The sequence below is a fragment of the Chinchilla lanigera genome, unplaced genomic scaffold, assembly GCF_000276665.1.
Source record: "Chinchilla lanigera isolate Chin_1 unplaced genomic scaffold, ChiLan1.0 scaffold00014, whole genome shotgun sequence".
NCBI classification, from domain to species: domain Eukaryota; kingdom Metazoa; phylum Chordata; class Mammalia; order Rodentia; family Chinchillidae; genus Chinchilla; species Chinchilla lanigera.
In genome coordinates this window covers 15,208,401-15,218,474 of record NW_004955415.1, presented here as the reverse complement: position 1 = coordinate 15,218,474, position 10,074 = coordinate 15,208,401, and the positions used below count along the sequence as shown (strand labels likewise).

At 40.5% G+C, this 10,074-nt stretch overlaps 1 long non-coding RNA gene across 1 annotated transcript in view; it reads right to left on the bottom strand.

Annotated features, from left to right (window-relative positions):
* The window catches only part of LOC102007113, a 43,184-nt gene extending 34,650 nt beyond the window's left edge, over positions 1–8,534 (bottom strand). Inside the window, exon 1 of the long non-coding RNA XR_001233186.1 lies at positions 8,469–8,534. This is a non-coding gene — a long non-coding RNA (uncharacterized LOC102007113). The remainder of the gene's footprint in view (positions 1–8,468) is intronic.
* Positions 8,535–10,074: the final 1,540 nt, after the last annotated feature.

The window sequence follows — 10,074 nt, the reverse complement described above, 5'->3', positions numbered from 1 at the left end:
CAGTTCAGGGTACAAGCAAAACCCAGACACAAACTGCAGGGTCGACAGTTTGTGGACCACCTGATTCTGTGTCTCCAGTCAGTTCAGGACACATACAGGAACCAGATGCTGGCCGGATGGACAGCAATCACAGAGTGCCCGTGCCTGCGACACCTCAGAGTGTCCGGGTGCAAGTAAAGCACGGACTTGAACTGCTGGACCAGCAGTTCTTGGAGCACTCTCTCACTCAGCACAGGGCATGTGCAGGGAGGGCCCACACGTGCACCCCAGTGAAAGCAGTCCTTGGGGCTTCTGAGTGAGGACCTCCTGTCTGCCGCAGGTGCAGGGAGGGCAGAAACTCAGACTGTAATAGTGTTGGGGTCCTGCATTACCCACTCTGCCCCCAGGAAGTAGATGGGAAATACGTGGCTCTCTCCGCGACTTTCAGCTGGGAACCATGGTGGTGGGAGTGGGTCGCAGCCCTCCTGGCTCTGCTTCTTAGTCAGTTCAGAACTTGCACAGGAGCCAGACCCGGACCACTCAAAGAGCAATCACAGACTGCCCGTGCCTGCGACCCCTCAGGGGGTCAGGGTGCAAGTAAAGCACAGACTCGAACCGCGAGACCAGCAGCTCTTGGAGCGTCACACAATCATTCTTAAATCACAGGCAAGTGAGGGCTTTGATCACAGTTCAGTAATCATAGGCATTTAGTAGTCACTTGCTCAAACCAAGACAAAAATTCTTGGAGAATCCATATCCACTTTGGTGTATTTCAGGGTCATTTTAAATTTTCCTACTGTAAATTACACATTTCTTGTTAAGTTTACATTTAAGTATTTTGTTGTTTCTGTAAACAAAACTGTTATTATATTTTCTAAATCATTGCAATTATTATATATGAAAGTTATGAATTTCTACATGATAACTTTTATAGCCCATTTATTTACTGCAGTCTGTTTTTGTTTGTAAAGGTTTTTAGTTAATTCTCCATTTTCCACATAGAAATCATATCATCCACAAAGAGAGTTAATTTAACATTTTTTCAGTGTTTCAGCTTGAAGCATCATTCTTCAGCCCAATATGAGTGGCTCACGCCTTCAGAACAATGTTAAATGGAAAATGTAATAATAGGCATTTTATCTTATTCCTAATTTAGAATCAGTTAATTCCTTTCCTTAAAAGTCTTTTAAGGATAGGCCACCTGCCTTTTCAGCAACAATATGTTAGACATTAACTCCCAGAATCTATTATTATTATTTTGAATTATATGAATATTATTCCTAACACTATCCCATCCTTGTATTTCTGGAATAATTGTTGTTCAACATACTAGTCCTTTAATGAACTACTTGATTCTAATTGTTGTTGTTATATTTGAAACATTAATATGTATATTTGAAAGTGAGATTAATATGGAGTTTTTCTTTTCTGTACCTTTCTTGTCAGGTGTTGGTGTTAATGTTATCTTCATTTTATAAAAACTAATTTGGAATTTTTTCTTCTTTTTATATGTCATGAAAATTTTCAAATAGCATTGTAATGATCTATGCTTTCAAGATAAGTGGGAATTCTTAGTGAAAACATCTGAGCCAGTGCATATATTCTATGAGTTGATAGATGCTTATTCTTCAAAAATAGTCCTTATTAATTAGTCCATGTAATTTTGATCTGTATAATTTTTGTGCTTCTTCTGGGATTAGTTTGAATGAATTATATATTCCTAGAAAACTATTTCAGTGAAGTTTTAAAATTTTATTCATAGGTATATATTTAAACTTTACTGGCACAGAACTGTGCAAATAGTCTCATTTGAAAAATAAATTTATGGTGTTACTGGGGTTTGCTTCTTTTGGCCCTTATTTTGTGCTTGTGCTTTCTCCTTTTTTGCTTGCTTAAATTTTTTCTTATTATTCTATCTCACTCATTTTTAAAGAGATAATTTAACTTGTCAATTTCATATTTTTCTAACTTCTTTTCAGTTTATTTTGCGTTTTTCCTGTAATGTTTTGAGTTGGATATCTAATGAATTGATTTTTTTGCTTTAATTTTGTTGATATAAACTTTTAAAGTTAATTTTCTTTCTGGAACACTCTGAATTCTGATGTACATTGTAATTGTCAGTGTTTTCTAGAAACAATTGGGTAAACACAAATACGCTTGCATACCCTCTGGGTGTTGTGAACCACAGGTGCCCCCTCAGTAGATGTGGACCACCCAATTTTCCACATTTCTAACAAGTTCATAAGAAAGGAGGGTGCTGCTATCTACAGACTACAATTTGAGTAACAAGAATTTGAGATAAGGTATTGGGTTTTTTACTCCAAAATCTTTCAATGTTATTAAATTCTAATTTTATTGCAATGTGATTGGAAAATGTTGTCTGTATTATTTCTACTTCTTGGAATTTATTAAGTTTTTCTGGTGGCTCATATAGGGTCAGTTCCATAAATGAGCATGTGAGCACTTACCATAAATGAAGATGTGCTTGGTGTTTTTAGGATACAGAGTTCCATTTGCATTTACTTTATTGGTTATTTTATATTTTTAGTTAATTTTGTCTACTTGATCTGTCTTGGACCAAGAACACTGATTTAAACTCTTGTTAATGTGCTTCAGTTTGTCTCTATTTACATGCTATGTATTTTGCTATATTAAAACTGTATTATTTGGTACTTAAGTACGTAGATATTCAAAGTATTACATCTTTTTGATAATTGTAATCTTTTTGAAGTAACATATTGTGTTTTTGCATGGGGACATTCAATATCTTATTAGTTATTTCCCCTGAGTTAATTTACAAATTTAGTTAATTTCAATAAAAATTACTAACAATGGACAAGATTTTCTTCCCCTAGAAATGCAATGGCAAGCAGAAACACTGAAACAATACCTAGAATTTGAGGGAAGATTTATTTATGTCAGTGGACACTGACTGAGATCATTCCCAGAACATCAGGCTTCAATCTCTGGTGGCCTAGGGCTTATATTGGATAAGCAAGCAGGAAGTATAGAGGCAGAATAGCTTCTCTATTAGGGATTGGTTTATACAAGGTGCAGCATATTGAGCAGCTCTTTCTAGGAGACAGGAGCAACCAGGTCCCCTGGGAAACTGACAAACTGAAATATACTGGTTGGGGAGGAATTTTCTGCTACATTTCCTCCCTCTTTTAGTTTCTCCAGCAAATCTTTGCTGGACATGTTACATGTGATCTTCGAAGATGAGGCCCAAGTAGAATTTAGGCATGTCTGTTCTGTACCATTACTCTGGAAAGGCAGTGAGGGAGTTAATCTGATCTAGGAGAGTGTCCATGTGTCTTGGATGCTCATCAAATCTTGGTCCATCTATATAGAGTCCACTATAATGCACGAGGTCAGGGCCAATGACACAGACACCTGAGCTGGCTGCAGGGCAGGAGTATGGGTGCCAGTGCTGCAGCTTAAGCTTACAGAACAAACAGTGGGGGCAGGTCTGGCTCTGATCTTCCAGGAATACTGGGTAAAGTTTTTCTGACTGAGGTTGATGTCAATTGGATCCCCAGAGGGTGCTTAGGCCTTTGGACTAGATTATTTTGCATTGTTGGTGGCAGGTTTTCAAACATCAGCTTGCTGTGCAGATCATCCCTGTAGGAGAGCTTTGACCAAAATAACTTTGTGCAAGGTGACCAGAGCATATCTAGCCTGTCGGACTTCATTCCTAACAGAGCTATTTCCATCCATAAACCGAGTGTACTCAGCATCTGTCAGGGGGTCCATTTTTAGACCCAGTTCATACTGTTCATCCCAGTACAGAATGTGGCATTTGGATAGTTAGGTCTTGGTCTAAGGTGAGCTTGTCAGCTTTCTTGATCAGAAGGAAAGTGGCTGTTAAAGCATGGAGGCAAAGCGGAGAGGGAGCCCTTAGAGGCCGTTGGGTGCTTCCAGGGCCTGACAGTCTGAGCAAACATCATTTGAAACTTTTGGAGGTTGACTCCAGGTCAGTTGGCTTTTCAGTCAAGAACTAGGGTCTTTCCCTTTAAAGGCAAAGAGGGGCTGGCTGACAGGAACCAATCAAAGGCGGAAGTAAGTATTTTTTAGGTTCAGGCAGATGTACCAGCACACTGTGCGTGGCAGAAGACTGAGGCAATGTGTATGGAGGGCACTCATGGTGGCATTGGCAGCTTAGAGATCTTGAATTGGCTTTATAGGCAGGAGGGGTGTATTATTTGATGCAGGTAGGGATTGCCTTGGGGCACAGCTCAATCACCAAAGGTTCATGATTGATAGCAAGTCCTGGAAATGAGTTCTTTGTCCATACTTCTGGAAACAGTCTCTCAGAATTTTAGGGTTATGATTATCAGGCAATTCAGGCTGATGTAGGCTCTATTCTTCCTCCTAGGGTATAGTCAGAGTCAATATCAAGTCTGGGACAGTGGACCTAAGTGTAAGGGGGGCTGGTCATGTCCCAGGAGCGGTATAGGGCACTCAGTCATGTACAGGAATTTATGTTTGATAACATGTCCATCAATCTCACACGGTCTGCTTTGGCAGAATTTCTTTTCAGTAGGGGCTCCAGTCGGTAACTTCAGTAACTTTAGACATGTTTATTGGCTTGTTGCCTCCATCTTTGAGGTCTGCCAGGAGAGCAGTGTGGTTCTGATCTAAGCCTTCATGGTCCTCTGTCACATTACAGTCCCAGTTTGGATGTGGTTGGGGGAGGACTGTGTTCACCCAAGCATCAGGATCAACCATAGTGGTGGAGACTTTTGACTTTAACCAGGCTTGGGCCCCATCTAAAATGCAGCAGTGTTCTTCAGTATTAAACAGAGTCAGAAGGAATTGATGACAGTTGTGCTGTGTTGGCAGGTGGGCACACAGGTGCAGAGCCAAGGTGGAAGAGTTCTTAACTCTTATGGCAATGAGTCTAAGTGAATTAATCTGGGAGAGCAGGAGGCTGTGGGGCAGGAGACAGAACTGGTGGTGGTGGTGTTGCAGTTGGCTGAGCAGCTTGGGATTGATGAATGTAAGGAGGAGGCAGGTCAGACTAAGGGTCCTTCTGCAGAACAGGATAAAGCTTTTCTGGCTTGGGCTGAATCTGAGCCTCTCAGATGGCCTTGTGGGTTTGTTTTGATGACTAGGATGGTTTTTGTGTCATGTAGGACACAGGTGTGGAGTCAAAGTGTGAGAGTTTTTAACCCCTTATGGCAACTGAATCCAAGTGAGCTAGCCTTTTATCTCAGGATTGTCCCAGTTGAAGGGGCTTGTGGGAGCAACTCGCAAGCAGAGGCTGCACTGTTGACAGCACAGAGATCTTACCCAACGTGATTAACAGTCTGTCAGGCTGATGCATGGCTGGATGCCTGTTTGGGCTTTTTGTGACATCTGATCATGGTTGATATCCATGCCCAGGGGCAAGTATACCTCTGGGAAGAAAGTTTTCAGAACTTCAGGATTGTGGTGATCTGTCTCAGGCTGATGCAGGCATCATTTTCCTCTTAGGGAACAGTCAAAGTTGAATGTGCAGGGTCAAATGAGAGCAACACATTCATTCAGCAGGCACTCAGAGGTTAAACAATCCAACCCCTCTTCCCTTGAAGGTTGCCTTAACTAACAAGAAATGATCAAGCTCTTCTTCTGCTCAAACTGAGCAGGCAGAGTGACTAACTGGGTTGCCCCCAGGGGTCTTAACAGAATCAGGCAGGCAGGCAGACAGACAGATAGACAGACAGACAGATTCATCCTCCTCCCTTTGGGGGTCAATGTTATTCGCTTGAATGGGGAGCCAGGAATCGCCCTCCAGGCCTCAGAGAAAATTTGAGAAATCTCAGGGGTGTGCCTTCCCACTGGGACCTGGAGAGGTCCTTGCTCTGTCAGTGAGGGCTATGACCAGAGACCAAAGATGTCAGCATGGTTGGTCTTCCCAGCTGATGCACCAGATGCAACAGCAAGCAGAAAAACCAGAATAATATCCAGGATTTGGAGGCAGATTTATTTACAGCAATGGGCACTGATTGAGATCATTCCAGAATATCGGCATCAGTCTCTGGTGGTTTATGCCTTATATTAATTAATTAGGCAGGAAGTACTGAGATAGAATGGCTTGTCAATTAGGGATTGGTTTATACAATGTGTATCATAGCGACCAGCTATGCATCACAATAACCAACCATTTCTAAGAGAGAGAAGCAACCAGAACTGGAACAGGAACTATTACCTGGGCAACTAACAACCTGAAGTATACTGGTGTGTGTGGGGGTGGATTTTCTGCTACAGAACTAGACAGACTGGTTCTGAAGTTCACTCAGAAAAATAAGCAAAAGGATCCAAGAAATTTTTGAAAATGTCTAGCTCTACCAGGAATTGAAAGTGTGATAAAAGCCAGACCTAGTGGCACAGGCTTGTAATTCCAGTACTCTCAAAGGTTGAGGCAGGAAGATTACAAGTTTGACTTAGCTAAGGCAATTTAGCCACTTAGTAAGATTCTGTCCTAAAGTAAAAAATAAAAAATGGGATAGGGATGTAGTTTAGTAGGAATAACCTGTGTTCAATCTCCAGTCCTGGAAAAAAAATATATGGTAAGGCTTCAGGAATTAAAACAATGTGCTTCTGGCTCATTGATGGACAGATGGACTAACAGAATGAGAGTGTTAGACCTGAAATAAATGCAAACACACGTGGGAACTTAATAAATAATAGTGGTGGTATCTCAGAAATGTAAATACTTTTCTCTGAAGATGTTGAGCAACCACTTGGAGAAAAGAAAAGCTGTATTTATATTTCATACCATACATTTTTAAAAGTACAACTGTAAAAAATAAACGAGACCATAAAAGAATTAAGGAAAAGATTGGTGTTATTTTATAACCTTAGCATAGAGAATATTTTATGAACATAATGCAAAATTTCAGAGTTGTAAAATAAAACATAAATAAATATATTAAGTTAAAAATACAAAACTACCATATAGCTAAAACACCATATAAAGTCAACAGATAAAGTTTTTCAATGCCCATGAAATTGCAACTCATAGAGAACTCCTTAAACTTCTTAATATGGAAAGAACTGTTAGAAATCAGAAAAGTACAACAAATCAGGAAAAAAAAAACACATAAAAAGAAATGAAGACAATTCAGAGTACAAAAGTCAAAGTGGTCCATTAAAATGCAGAAAGCTGCTTTCAACTTACAAGAAATCCTCATTAAGTTTACATTGCAATAACTTCAATAGTGTCCACTCTACTTTCCATCTTTCATTATCTTCATATTACTACTTCAGATTGAATATTGTTCTGTGTTCACAGTGTTATAAAAATATTCACAGCTGAATATTGTAGCATACTACAATGATATTTCTTTTCTTACCTTTTGTTTTTCCTAGACTTAATAATTGCCTTGCTTTTGATTTGCCTAGATTTTTTTTTAAACTTTTTGATCACTCTGTAACTTCCACAATCTCTCAGGGTGATTTCCACAAGTTCAACAATATCAGTTCATCTATAACCTCTACCTAGTTCTTAGAGCCATGCGCTCTGGGAATCCCCCTTCTTTTCTCTAAATTGGTGGCTTAATAAGCAATTATACCCTCACATTTCTCTTTATTTTCCTCTTTGAGTCCACTTTGCCTTTCTTCAAAGTTAGATTATCTGTTGCTGGGATAGTATCTCTTCTTCTCCCTTGGTTTATTGTCTTGGTTTGGTGGAGCACAGAATAGGGACTTGATTAAGAATTTAATCATAGAATCTTGCTCTAGTGCTTGGAAATTTAGTAGGGGAGGTATTAGCAAATAAAATAACCTTACTATACACAGTGGTAAATAACATGTCTACAAGAGGGAGAGAGCACGATATGAGTAGAATATTTGGGTCAGGTTATGCAGAAAGCAAAAAACATTTGGGAAAATATATTATCCTCAGAAGATTTCTTTCATCTAGGGCTTTGTCATCTCCAGAATCACCCCTGTGGCCTTCAGGCATGAGGCACCTGGCAGTCACAGTTAAATGGCTCAGGCTGTGGGCTGACTGTCAGAGCTCCAGGCTGCAGAGGCTCGGGTGGGAATCTGTGACTGTATGATTAGGATGATTCCAGTAGCCACAGCCTTGTTCTGCTGTTAACTTCCTTAATTATCTTTTAATTAAGGCAGGCTTATTAAAAATCTGCCCAATGGCATGGGTATTCTCCTTCATTGACAGTATAATTTCATACCTCTTCCCCAAGCAAATATTCACTAGTGATTGTTTAGATCTTTAGGCTGAGTTTTCAATATTATCCCCAGACTTAAAAAAAATTGAGTCCTCATCCTAAGGAAGATGATACATTGTTTGAGTCCAGTTGGACAAACCAGACACCTAGAAAGGAAGCAGCAATGGGAAGGACATGAAGAAAGTGTCAGGACAAGGCAAACACTCTACCAGCAAAAAATGAAGGATGAGGAGAATGTGAGAGCATGGAAATTCCAGAATATCAAGGGGTTGCTCAACAGGCCAAGGTTAGAGACCCTTAGTAATAAATACTCACTCATGTTGAAATAAAGTGTGGGCCCCGCTGCCCTCTGGAGTGCCATGGAATGTAGGGTGGCCTAACTTCACTAACATTTGGAATGTGACCTATGGCATTTGTTCCACAGACACTTGCTGGTGGATTGGGGGGAGGTGCTAAAGGGCATAGTTTCTCTTCTCAAAGAATTCACAACTTAGGAGGAAAAACAGACATTTTAGCTATATAAAATTGAATGAAACCAGGGCTACAAGAAAGAACAAGAAATCCCTTTTGACTGGGAGATCAGGGAAGGCTTTCTATATCTTAGATGGTCCCCAAAGGCCCATCTATGATAAAGGATTGGTCACTGGCCAGTGGTAATATTGGAAAGTACTGCAACCTTTGGGAGCTGGGGACTAGGACAAGGAAATTGGGTCATGGGGGTGTACCCTTGAAAGGAATATTGAGACCTTTCCTCTCTGTGTGTATTTCTCTCTCTCTCTCCTTCTTGGCCACCATGAAGTGAATAGATCTGTGTCTCATACTCCTCCTGTGATGGACTGTGCTATCACAGGCCCAAAGCAATGGGCCCAGTGACTTCAGACTAAAACCTCTGAAATGTGAGCCAGAATAAACCTTTTCTCTTTTTAAGTTGATTATCTCAGGTACTTTGTCACAGCAATGGAAAGCTAACACTGTATCTGAATTGGACCTTGAAGAAAGTCTAAGCATTGGTAGGAAAATGGGGGGAGAACAATCATGGATGAAGAAAGCATTAGCCTAAGAATTGAAGTGTGAAATGTCCTATTCCATTTGGTGACATGCTGGTAGCCTGAGGTAGCTGGAGTTAGGAGGATGGGAAATGAGAGTAAGAAGAAAGTCTGGGATAAAGTAGAAATGTCAGATCCTTAGAGAACTCTGAGTTCCATTTTTAGGATATTAAATTACTAGAAAGGACACATAGAGTTTTTGTTTGCTTTTTGAGGGGTTCTGGGCATGATCAGATTTATGTTTTGTGGGTTTTTTGTTTGTTTGTTTGTTTGTTTGTTTGTTTTTGTCTTTTTGAAACAGGGTCTCACTATGCAGTTCAGCCTGGCCTTGAGTTCACTTAGCCTAGGCTGGTCCTGAACTCACAGCAATCCTGCTTCAGCCTCCTGAATGCTAGGATTACAGGTATGTGCCACCATGCTCTGCCAGATTTGTGTTTTTGTGAAAAAGATTCTATTAGACATTTGAAGAGTTAAGATGAGGATTGAGAAGGCCACTAAAGGAGACAGGGCCATGGGGTAGGGCCATCCCCAAAAAGTTCCCAAGAGATGTTGAGCCTGCTCTCTTAGACAACTATAGATTGTCACCAAGATGGCTACATAAGAAAGGGAGAAAGAAAAGTAACTTTTATGCTAAAGTTGAGTACCCTTTCCAGAGATACATGAGGAAGAGTAAAGATGTGGGTCAGGGATTCTCAAATTTAGCTGTACAAATTTGTAATCACTGAGAGAGCTCTACTAATTTCTGGTGGCTGGACCATGCCCCAGGAGATTCTGATGCAGTTGGTCTGGGGCAGTGCCAAGAATCAGAATGTGTACAAGCTCTCCAGGTGATGCTAAGGCGTACCCAGGGCTGAGAACCAAGGGTCAGGTTTACC